Genomic DNA, 13,138 nt, shown 5'->3' with positions numbered 1-13,138 from the left:
TAAGCTCTCTGTTCACAGATGCCAAAATGAAGCAGGCCAAGAAAAGAACGCAGGCCCTACTGTGAAACATGGCGAGAAGGCTATGTTATGCTCTGGGGTTGCTCTGCGGTCTCAAGACTAGCGAGCTATTCGAGAGAGAAATGTGTTGCCCGGTGTCAGAAAGCTTGGTCTCAGTCGCAGGTCGTGGGTCTTGCAACAAGAGAGTGACGCAAAACACCCAAGAATGCCTGAGAACAAAACAATGGACTATTCTGAAGTGGCCTCCTATTGAACATGTGCGGAAGGAGCGGAAGGATGCCACCTGGAGAAAGCACCCTTCAAACCTGAGACAGAAGAAGAGTGGGCCTTTCAAATACCTGCTGACAATGAGAGGGGCAGAAGTCTCATTGAAAGTCTCCCAAACCGTCTGATGGCAGTGATTTCCTCAAAGGTTTGTGCAGCAATTGTGTTTAAGGGTGCCATTCATTTTTATGAGTTTGGTTTTTTTCACTAATTCTGTCGAACCGCAATTTACGAGCAATGTCTTGATTTTCATCGGTTAATTGCCATTGCATTTGTATTGATGACTTCTTTTGTTAGTTCTGTGACTCGTGTGGGGTTTGCTCTCATGCACCGACAATTGTGTCCACGTGTGTCTCTGGATGCGTTTGTTTCGTTTCATCTGTGGTTGGCTTGCGCCCAGTCCGGGGTGCGCCCCGTCTATTAATCACCTCTCGCAGCTGGGATGGCCTTCAACTCGCCCGCAATCCTGCTTTGGAAAAATGGATGGATTGGGATTAGTGCTTTCCTTTGCCTTGCCTCATGCACGGCATCGTCTTTCTCTCCTTGAGCTGGAAGAAAAGAAGATATGGAAATGATTGGCGTCACAAACGGTCTTTCTGTTCATACAGGTACTTGTTTTAACATACTGTAACTGTAATGAAACAAATGAGGACTCTGCATCTTTTGCACAATTGTCAAAAAATAAAACAAAGAAATTGTACTGGCATTAGCAGATAACGAGCAACCCTTTATTGCTCAGTGACTGCTTTTTTCTTTGTCAATTGGACCGTCTGTTGCCGTACTCGAGCGCCTCCGACTACCGGAGACAAATTCCTTTGTGTGTTTTTTGGACATACTCGGCAAATACATTCCGATTCTGATTCTGATTCTGATTCTGATTCAATTGCAATGACATACTTGGACAGCAGGTCGCGTTGCAGACTAGGCAAGGAAGTGCTGTCCGGCCACCTTTCTTAGCTTACGAGATATGTCTACATGCAGAACTCTCACTAGATGTGAATTTTGTATGAAAACAAGTGATGTCGGGATTTGCTGTGGGGCGGATGCCATCGGACCCGTTCTCGGGGCACCGAATCCATCGCAACTGGACTTTTCGGGGCGTCGGGAAAGTGTTTTGTGCCTCGTCTGAGGAGGAATGCGCGACCGCGAACCACGGCGCAACACAGGCTAACTTTTCAGAATCGGCGGTCGACCCGAAAACGGCAGCGTGACGTGGAGGCCTTCTCCTGCTTCGAGGCGGTTGCTCGACTTTAGCGAAGATGGCCTCTCTCGCTCCTCTTTCCAACCATCTGTCTTCTCTTTCCATAACACGTACATTTTTGCCGTTTCTCTCTGAGGTGCTGATTCGTTAGCATTTTGGCCTTCGCGTCCCTCGACCGCCATTGTTACAACTGAATGGAATATTAACAAGGGTGGCAGGCAGAAGTTTCTCTTCAATAGGGTTACATTTAGGGGATAAATAGTTGGGTTTCTCTCCAAAACTCAGGCTAGAACTGCCCAACTAACCGATGAAGCCCGCTCGGGTGATCGGCCAAATGTCACAATAATACATTTTTTGGATCATCCGTCCATTTTCTGTGTCGCGGGCGTGCCGGAGCCTATCTCAGTTATCTTTGGGCGACAGGCGGGGTACACCCTGAACTGGTCGCCAGCCAATCGCAGGGCACGTATAGATAAACAGCCATTTGCACTCACATTCACACCTACGGGCCATTCGAGTCTTCAATCAAGCTACCGCGGTGTGTTTTGGGGATGTGGGAGGAAACCCACGCAGGCACGGGGCGAACGTGCAAACTCCACACAGGCGGGGCCGGGGATTTGAACCCCGGCCCCCAGAACTGCGAGGCAGATGTGCGAAGCAGTCGTGCTGCCGTGGGAAATCAATGAACAAAACAAGTCTATCCACTTTTATATTTTGTACACATTATTCCGTGCCACAAGGACAGTTGGAGTCTTTCCCATCTAAATGACCTTCATTTAAAGACCGTGTCCACCCTGGACTGATCACGAGGTCTCCAACAAACCCATCCATCCATCCATCCATCCATCCATCCATCTGCTCAGGGACACCGCTGAATTTGGACACCCTGGAATTGTCACCAGTCAAACACGGAACACGTTTAGAACAACAAACACTCACATTCATATAATTCAGAGCGTCTTCTGGAATGCGGGAGTAAGCCGCAGTACCGGGAGGGAGGAAAACCACGCGAGCACCGGTAGAACACGCACAGAAAAGTCAGTGCCAAAATTCAAACCCAGCAACAGAACCTCGAATCTTGAAGTGCCAACTGCCGCTTTCATTCAATGATTGTCCACTTCTCACCCATGTTTGTTTTCTGAGCATTTCCCGAGGTTGCTTCATTTTCTGTACATTGAACAAACAAACGTCAATGTCATTCTGGAAAAACAATAAGAAGAGAAGCTCCTGTACATGAGACAATTTCTTTTGTACTCTGCGCTCATGATCTCAAGAGCCACAAGCGAGACCTTCCTTCCGCTCTGGTGTTTTTGCAGTCGAGCCCCGGCTTCGATGGCAGACTTCACTTCTTCTGTGACCTCCCCTCAGGTGAACTGACCTCACACGGCATGAATCTGATCCAGGTGAACCGGTCTAGTCAAAACACAATACGTCGATTCGCCGGGCCTCCCCGACGGTGTGGCGTCAAGGTTATTGTGTCGTCACTGGAGGCCGCGGGCCGGCTGCTCGGACGACGCGACGCCCCCGGCATCTCTGCTCTCACTCGCCCCTGAAAACAATGGCTTCTTTTCGTACACGCTAAACTGGTGCCGAATTCATTTTTTGCACCACAACTAATCAACTGAATTAAACAACAGCATTACAGCGTACAGCATTACAGGCATTTCAATGCAGATGACATTTTAGTTTTGGGGGGTTTTTTTTGGTTGTAATTTGATGTAGGCTACAATCAAATTTAGGAACATACTTTTTATTATTGACTTAATTATATGATGTAGGGTGTAATGTGCCCATGAAAGAAATTCCAAATATCTGAAATGAGTTGATCTGTTTCCCAGAGCCAAGCTTTGCTTTATTAGGACTTCATATTATTCCATGCATGCTTTTCTTCTGTCAAAAGCACTTTGTAAAAGTTTCTGTTCCATTATTACTATTACTATTATTAAATGTGCCGGTGAGTGCACTCAAACATTGTGTCATGTCATATCTCCTCCCCCCAGAATACAGAGCGCTCCCAGTACCGCCGCCATGAACAACATTGAAATACAATAGCGCATTAGGTCGACGTGTTCATGAAACAAACATTACTGTCGGTCACTGTAACATTTTGCACAGTTCCAACGTTACCACGGCGCCTAAACATCGGAAAGCTGAACTGCAAAAGTTCAATACAACTGAAGTGTACTTGGGCAGGGATTCTTTCACGTACCCCTGGAGCGAGCGAGCGAGCGAGCGTAGCACACTTGAAGAATAACTGTCAGCATCCTGTCGCATTTACTGTGCGTCCATAAACTTAAACTGTACATGCATAGTTGTCACTACAACGGAAAGCTGTTTTCTTCTGCCGTGTAGGCACGCGCCTCGATGCCAAAGTCCCAGAAACTGCTACCGTCTGGCAACGAAAAAGGATCAGACGGCAACAAAGGACTATGTGCCCATTCCTCCTTTTCTCGGAGAACCATGCCGGTGGTGACATCATGTAACAACGAAGGAGTCATGCACTCGAATGTTGAATGTTCCAAGTGTTCGTTTGTGTTGGGAGGAAATGGCAATTGATTACGTGTCCGCTACGTTGGACGTCATGCATCGCTCAATTCATACTATTACTGTGGCTTTGTGGTTTTTGAAAATACCGTATCTATCTGGAGTAGCTTTTATTTTGGCTGGGAATCAATTCATTCATTCATCTTATTACAATGTTCAAGGTTCGAGGTGCTTTTATTGTCAATTCTTCAATATGCATAACACATACAGAGGAATGAAATGGTGCTACAAAAGACAAATCATAACATCGATAAAGCTATGGGATATACAGTATCAAAAGTAGGGATCGAATGTGCAAATGTCAAAGATCAGGCGACGTGTGCAACATAGTCAAGGTCAGAGAACTCAGGCAAATCATGATAAATCAAAATACTTTCAGCACTCAACCCTGAAGCATTTCGATCGATTGATGACGAGATGATCGCGTTCAAGGGCGGCCGGCCGGACTCTCAAGCGGTGCACGCCCGCCACCCCAAAAAACCCAAACCAACCCTCGGTTCGGTGTGCGAAAGGGCGGGTGAGAGCAAGGATCTTTGGATACGGCGCGTGTATAGATTTGAAGTGTATCAGGGTTGAGCCGGGGGTGCTGCGGTCAGCACAGATGTCATCATGCGGCCCTGCGATGGCGATGGCACAGAGCAAAAGCATCACGTTTGGGTTCTTGGGACAGTTTTTGACTGGCTTTTGTAGCCTGGGTGCATTGTCACTTCCGATCAGAAATTCAGCCGGAGACTACACTGATATACGAAAGTTCATTTGAAAAACAATGTTTGTTGTTAGCAGGCGTACATATTGTTATGGCTAGAGTCCATGCGACTGCACTGTGCAGGCTCGCCCGGACCGGGAGTGGCTCCTTCTCGGGAAACTCAAGAGATCATTACGATGGATGGAAGACTGAGGGGGTCAGGAGGTCGCACGCTTTTGCATTGCATTGAACAGGATTAGAAGGAGTTCAAATAGGCGAACAACGTTAAAAGATGAAGCGCTTCATCATGTGTCATTTCTCTTTATCGTTTTGCTCAAAACATTTCATCGGTTCAAAGCTGCAACGCATGTTGGCTACTTTGTTTTCATAATTGTCATAATTCATGCATGCAACAGTGAATGAATCAATCCATTTGCTTATTTACATCCAAGTCATAATGACTTGTAAATAATATCATAGCATCGTTTTTCGACACGCCACTTAACACCACTAAATGGTACATTTCAAGGGAAATCACTGTTCACTCATGATGCACAATCTCCCTCCTTCTATCGCGTCTTTTCTTCTATTCAGACTGATGCAAATCGGATGCTGATGAATCTGTTCATCCTCTGACCCAGATACAAACCGCACAACTTCACTTTTCATTCTCTTCACTTTGGACTCCCAGTATTCAGCCTGGAGCGCAGAGCCCAGGATTGCTAGTAAGTGGAGGTTAGCGAACAAATGATGATGGATATAAATAAAAACACAGCCATTATCCAAAATATGTGCCTGGCAGCATTGATCAGATCTATAACACTGTCTGATCTCTCTGCCAATAATCGGCTACTTCCACAGAAACAGCAGCAAAATGCAAAATAGGGGGGGGGTTGGGGGAGGGGTGTGGGGGGGCGAACACACTTGAGCTCAAGCTGTGGGTTCAAACCTCAGGAAGAAAACAAGAGTTGAGAGGGCGAATGAAGCACTCTGGTTGCTGCCGAGGTGCTACTGAGCAGTGGACATGCACGTCGTACACATGGGTTAGGGTTAGGTGAAAAAGTTCAAAGTTCAAAGGCCTCATCCATTGCTAAATGACTTTAGACTTGTTGAAATTACTTGCTGTGCGTACTAATTTGGGCATCCTTACTCATTGAGAAGCTTTCATTCCCCCCCCCCCCCCCCCCCTATTTTTTCATGTTAAATACAGTCCTGATCCATGCAAAAAATAAAAAGTCAATTCGTGCTATGGGAATACTTTATAATTTTGTTCTGAATAGAGTTCGACAGACGCATCAGTCGTGCACTAAATAGCAATTCATGTGGAAACTGCTCCTTTTCTGTGAACAAAAATGTGATGTCAGTAGTCGTCAAGCGGATGTATTTCCACTGTTTTGTCACTGACTCAATGATCTGAACCATTTTGCAGGGCTTCCTAGAAATTCTCAAGATCTGTTAGGATCTTTTAGCCCTTCTACCAGTCTCAGTATCCATTGGATGGATCTTACACAAGGGTGAGTTTTTATGTTGTCCACAGTGGAACCTAGAAAATCGAACTAAGATAGATTTAAAACATTTGGAAACTATGCGCCTAAATTTGCACCTACCGTAATTTCTCGTGTATAATGCACCCCCCCCCCCCCCCCCCCCAAATTGTCAAAAGTCAATTGTGCGCATAATACATGGGTATAGGGGCAAATGGAAAAAACGTTCACATTTTATAATTGTATGCCGCCATCTAGTGCTTATGAAAAAGCTGTACACTTTCATTCCAATATGACAGGGGTACGTATGACTGCGTATATGCGCATATATGTGCTCATAAGTTTACATACCCTGGCAGAATTTGTGAAATATTGTTGTTAATATGACTGATGACTGAACAACAACCATCATTCATTTCTTTATGGTTATGTTTTGATTCATGATGATGCTTTTCTGAAATGCTTGACCGTTTAAGTTGAATCCCATTCAAATAAAATGAAGTGTTTCGCCTGGTCCTTCGTGTTTTCTTTCAAGAATTGCACCCATCTTACAAATTCTGCCTGGGAAATCAAACATATGAGCACAACTGTGTTTTCTAATTTACTAAATCAAAGTAGGGCTGTGAGTTTCAAAATGCGAGCAAGTAAATTAAAAAAAGTGCTCAACTTCAGAATAATTCTTTGAAAAAAAACTAACAATACAGATAATACTTCATGTTTTGATCATATGGGTAGAAGCAAAATCATAAGTTGTAAAAAGGCATTATTCATAGGTAGAAGGGTTTTCCAGAATTTTGAGGTCAACTGGGGGTGCGTATTATACATGGCTGCGCAGTATACACGAGAAATTACGGTATTTGGAGTGAAATGATATTTAACTCCATATATGAATGTGCGTCATACATCATTGATTTTCAAACTGTATTTATAAAACAATCCAAGGTGATAAACATGAATGTTACTATTTAAAGAGGGAATGTTAAAACTGCTATCAAGATTTGAACCTAGCGTCACTTCACTAATTGCCCCCGGGTCTCCGACCAAAGCCACACCCCTAACTAACCTGCATGAGACTTGCACTGAACATCAACGGCCACAGATGTTACATTGGTAGCATGACTTATTCCTCATGGAGTGTTACTATAACACTAAATGCTATCAGTTTGAAGTTTTACTTTTGGGGGCAGTGGTCCCACATCCTGTCCTGTCCTGTCCTGCCCTTTTCTGTCCTCTCTCATCTTGTTGTCTTGGTTATTTATTGCATGTCCTCACCTGCCCCCCATCCACAAATAGTAACACGATTTGATGTTGCTACTTATGCATTGTTTCTGAATCCTTTCAGCATCCTGCGTTCCCTCTGAAAGGCAACTCCTGCTGCACGTTCAACCCTGTTTTGTCTCAACTCCTTTTGTAGCTTTTTAGTTCTGCTCCTGTTTGCTAGTTTCGCCCTCTTGTTGGCAAACAAGGGATGGACAGATTTTGATCTTTTGGCGGTGGATAGCCCACCATAGTTTCAGTAAATCTCCCGAAGCCCATGGTAACCTGTCACCACGAGGTCAAGGCTGTGTGCCCGCGAGTGCAGAAGTGTCGGGGGTCGTGGTTACTTAAAAATCGAATTAAAAGTCAAATTAGAGGTAAAAGATGTGACCGAGGAGTGCAGATCACAGATCATTTGACTTATTACTGTCAGGTCACAGTGACAGTTTTCAAAATATGACAAAAAAGGATTTTCTTGAAAAGTGCAAATATGACTCCAAACTCAAGAAAATCTCAACGAAGAAACACGATGTCACAATATCACACAAAACTTGAGTTCAACAAGCCCTGGAGTGTGTTGATCTTCTTCTTTGAATTTTTGGGACCATTCATTCAAAATAAAAAACTCCCTCAACAAGTTATATATAATATTGATCGATATTTTCAATTATTCCACTAAAAACAAGAGAGTACCAAATAAAGTACGGTAGGGCACAAAGATAGGAGCTCTTTAAAAATTCAGATACTACTTACTGCAAGATGTTGTATTTGAATCAATACAAAAATGAAAAGCATATTCTGCGGTGTTTGGTTTTGAGTGTGTGTGTTTTTTGTGTCCCAGTTGCCTGGGTGAGCATTGGTGGGCGGAGTCTCCTTGTTTCCCACCTGGTTTCCATTTTGAGATGTTGGCCTCCCGCAATTGTTTACCTCCATTTGTCTCGTGACTGTTCGTGTCTCTTGTATTGTTTTTCCCATTTACCTTCCATTGCGCTGACTGTTTTTTTGCCTGTCCCTGTTTAACAGGAACCCAATCTGTGACTTCGGTTTCTGGTCCATTTTTGGAATACTACTGTTATTGGTGTCTCCTTTCCAGCCGCGGCTCTGTCCACCACCTTGCCAGTATTTCACTCGCAGCATTGCCCTTTTGTCTTGTTCGGTTTTGTTACTCCGTTCGTGTTTGGGATTCTCGTTACGGCTAACAGCCATACTTGAATAGTTCAGTAATCCTTTTGTGTTGCTGCAGGCCACTGACAATAACAATCGGACGTTAGAATAACAAAGATTGCATCATCACAAGCCACGGTTGCTCCTCTTTGAAGTGAAATTCATCTTTTCCAGGAATTACCCTGAACGGAGACCCCTAGAACAGCTCCAAGTGGGACACTGGTCTAAACTCACTTCTATTAGATTATTTTGAACGTTGTTTCTTTCCACTCAAGAGAAGTCTGAAACCATCAATAGTTTTACACTGTTTGAAATGTGTGCAAAACCTCAAAAACAACCTGCAGGTGAGCAACAAACATGATTATTCAATGCGGCTCAACCAGATGACTTTGGAGTTTTTCATGAGCTCCGTAAACAAATTTCCGACCGTTGACATCACCCTGACGCACACAGGGTGGAGGCCTTGTGACCTCACTCCTCTGGGGTTAAAGAGCGTCACCGTGACACGCCGTAACCATAGCAACATGGTTTTTCTGCATTTACACAGCTGAGGTGTGTGTTGTTGGTTTGAGTCATGTCTGACACTTTAATTCCTTCCTTTCCTGTCCTGAAAGCTTATAAGAAACAGGCGGTCTGACTTTGACACATGGTCACAGAGGATCGCATATTCTGAGCACCTAAAGGAGGCATTCACTGGTGTGTTACTAAATGTTACTAAAAAAAAAAAATGCTTGTTAGTCCCCTAAGGTTTCATATGTTGAATTGTATCTAGTTGCTATGGTGGATTTAACCAGTCAGTGCAAAAAAATATACACATCATTATATGTATATGTGTGTGTGTGTGTGTACTGCATGCAAATGGACAGGCAGGTATTTACATTACTTGTGAATTTAAAGAGAACAAGATTGTTGACATGGCGTTCCAATTTGAATAGACGATAAATTGAATGACACCTGGGGAAAGGTGTGCAGGTGCTTTGACTTTCGCAGATGACACGCAGTGTAAAACATTTATGGCCTGCAAAATTTGGGCTGCTTTCTTGACAGTATTCTCATTCAAAATAAAGAAATACAATAAAAGAAAGACTTGAAATTGTTTCAGTTGTGGTCCCTGAATGTATAATCTACGAAAGTTGAACTTTTTGAATGGAATTAGGCAAATCAACACGAAAGGAGTATTTTCGTGTCATTTGATCAATAACGGTCAAGGCACGGCCCACTGAATTTCCTCTTGAAAATCAATTCATTTGACTGATATGAGTACTTGCATTATTGCCATCATAATTTGTTGTCAGAAAAATATGTTATATATTATGTATCAATACAAGGAAATGTCATGATTTGCAGCATGTGTTTTGACGATGCCCAAAATGTCATCATATATTTTTTCAAAATATATGAAAAGGCTAAAATAATAGAATAATAGACTTCCTGTGAAACATCTTTACTTGTTCGAAGTAGCCACCAAACAAACAGCATGCGTCTCTGTCAATATGTAGGTTAGTTAAAATATTCGCTCCCTTCGGACATACGTTGATTAAACAATTCACTTCCTTCCGAGACCTTCCTTTGTTTACTCTGTTGCTGTTAATTCAACAACAGTCCTGTTTGGAAGGATCTTTTCTCATTAAATATTTGAGTAGTTTCCCTTGTTTGTATGTTCCTACTTCATGTTTGTCAATCATCCAATCAGCTTTAAGCATACCCTTGTGTGCCATCCCGCTGCGTCTCAGTGATTAATCAGAGTATAGAGCATCCTAAAGGTCGTATCATTTGTAAATAGAACAACATTGCAACATCGGACAACATCTGCCCAAAATGTTCCTCAAAAAGCTGAAGCGCCGTTGTTTTCTTCCGTCATAGAGTGGCTACACTGTAGACAGGGGACACAGTGGCGCTTTGTGATATGGGCCAAATGGGCAGCTGCTCATTCTTTCGATTGTTTCCGTTGGGATAAATGAGTTTGTCTTCACAAGCATGTTGTTGTGTTTTTAAAAGCACCATTTAATAAGTTGGTAACATGATGGATTACATTTTTATGAGACATTACCAACCCCCCTCCTGGAAGCCGTCACCTTATCGCGGTGGAGGGGTTTGTGTGTCCCAATGATCCTAGGAGCTACGTCGTCAGGGCCTTTATGCCCCCGGCAGGGTCACCCATGACAAACAGGCCCGAGGTGAGGGACCAGGCGAAGCATGGCTCAAAGACCCCTTATGATGATGACAAACTATGGACCAGAACTCAAGCGCTGTTCTGTTATTGGACTTCTGTGCTCGGCACGGATTGTCCATAACGAACACCGTGCTCAAGCATAAAGGTTTCTACACGCGCACTCGGCACCGGGACGCCATAGGTCGCCGTTCGATGATCGACTTTGTGGTCGTGTCATCTGACCTGCGCCCGCATGTCTTGGACACTCGGGAGAAGAGACCTCCCTGGTAAGGTCTATTCAGGGGTGCTAGAGAGCCAAGAATGCCCTTTGTCACCAATTCTTTTCAATAACTTTGATGGACAGAATTTCTAGGCGCAGCCGAGGCGTAGAGGAGGTCCGGTTTGGTGGCCTCAGTATTGCTTCTCTGCTTTTTGCAGATGATGTGGTTCCGTTGGCTTCATCAGGCTGTGATCTCCAACTCTAACTGGAGCAGTTTGCGGCCGAGTGTGAAGCGGCTGGGATGAGAATCAGCACCTCCAAATCCTCAGTCGAAAAAGGGTGGAGTGCCCTCTCCGGGTCGGGGATGAGATCCTTCCCCAAGTGGAGGAGTTCAAGTGTCTTGGGGTCTTGTTCACAAGTGAGGGAAGAATGGAACGGGAGATCGACAGGCGGATCGGTGCGGCGTCTGCAGTGATGCGGACTTTGTATCGGTCCGTTGTGGTGAAGAAGGAGCTAAGCCGAAAGGCGAAGGTCTCAATTTACCGGTCGACCTACGTTCCTACCCTCACCTATGGTCACGAGCTGTGGGTCGTGACCGAAAGCGGCCGAAATGAGTTTCCTCCGCAGGGTGTCGGTCGGTGAGAAGCTCGGTCATCCGGGAGGATCTCAGAGTAGAGCCGTTACTCCTTCACATCGAGAGGAGCCAGATGAGGTGGCTGGGGCGTCCGATTCGGATGCCTCCCGGACGCCTCCCCGGTGAGGTGTTCCGGGCACGTCCCACCGGGAGGAGACCCCGGGGACGACCCGGGACACGCTGGAGAGACTACGCCTTTCGGGTGGCTTGGGAACGCCTCGGGATCCCCCCCCCGGAAGAGCTGGATGAAGTGGCTGGGAAGAGGGAAGTCTGGGCGGCCTCCCGCGACCCGACCTCGGATAAGCGGTAGAAAATGGTTACCAAAACCATCCCTATGTCCGCAAACAACATTTTTGAAATCTTGATCAGCTAAAAAAAGAGCTCACCGGCTGAGACCCTATCAGCAAGCATAACCGCCCTGTGTTTTCTCTGTGGACCATCAGACTGTTAGTTTGGTCACGCTCCAATTAACATTTCACTTCGTTTGCGTGATGGCTAAATGATTGGCAATTTTAATGTGTACCCCAATTTTAAAACAAAAACTAATTCAAAAAAATCAATTGGAACCCAAAGCACTTTTACAATCATTTGACAAAAAATGCCATGCTTAAAAGACTGGGAAACCCAAAAAGTTAAGTCTAACATATGTATTTTCCCCCTCTGTTTGTCTCTTAATGACAGGATTAATGTAAATTTGTGCCTACCAAATTCATGAATTATTCATGTGTTTATGTGTGTGTGTGTGTGTGTGTGTGTTTTGTGTGTTTTGTGTGTAAGCCTTCTGGCAAATAATAATCTGAAGGTACAGACAGTGGAACAAATCAACACTGAGAGTATGTCGCCATCACACACACTCTCATGGAAGTCAGTCAGTCTGTCGTTGGGAATTTGTCATGTTGAATTGAGAGACTGACAGACAAACTCCACAGACTGAAAACGACGATTATGATTGGACCCTGATTAGAGAAGCGTCCACGACCAATCAGAAGTCAGTGTCTTTTTTAACACTTGCAGTTCACGGCATAACACAGCACTCGCCGGACCCCGCAAAGCAAAGCTGTGGCCAGGAGATCCTCGTCTGCCACCACGGGGACCCTGGTTCACGTCACCGACCGGCAGTCGAATGTTGGCGAAAAACACTGTAAGCTTGACAGAGCTTGAGAGGATGTGGCAAGCGTACCATCCATCCTCAACATCCCCCGGACCCACGGCTGTGGTGGCCCTCAGCCCTCGGCAAGACACCGATACCCCAAACTGCTCACTGCACACTTAAGTAGTTTAGTGGAGTGTCTAGTAATAATAACAGTAGTGTGACTATTTCAATTATTTCCCCAAAGGAATACAACTGATTACATTTTGATTACTTTTCTTAATTTTGAAGGAATGCATCAACAGGACCCTTGGATGTTTCCGCTAACAAAAAAAAAAAAAGTGGATTAAATAAATAAATAAATAAATAAAAACGTGTGTTTGTTGCATTATATGTGTACAGCATGTGAAAAATATGATACCATG

This window comes from Phyllopteryx taeniolatus, chromosome 15 (genome assembly GCF_024500385.1).
Source record: "Phyllopteryx taeniolatus isolate TA_2022b chromosome 15, UOR_Ptae_1.2, whole genome shotgun sequence".
In the NCBI taxonomy this organism is placed as follows: domain Eukaryota; kingdom Metazoa; phylum Chordata; class Actinopteri; order Syngnathiformes; family Syngnathidae; genus Phyllopteryx; species Phyllopteryx taeniolatus.
The sequence above is the reverse complement of the archived record's forward strand: the minus strand, read 5'-3'. Positions refer to the sequence as shown.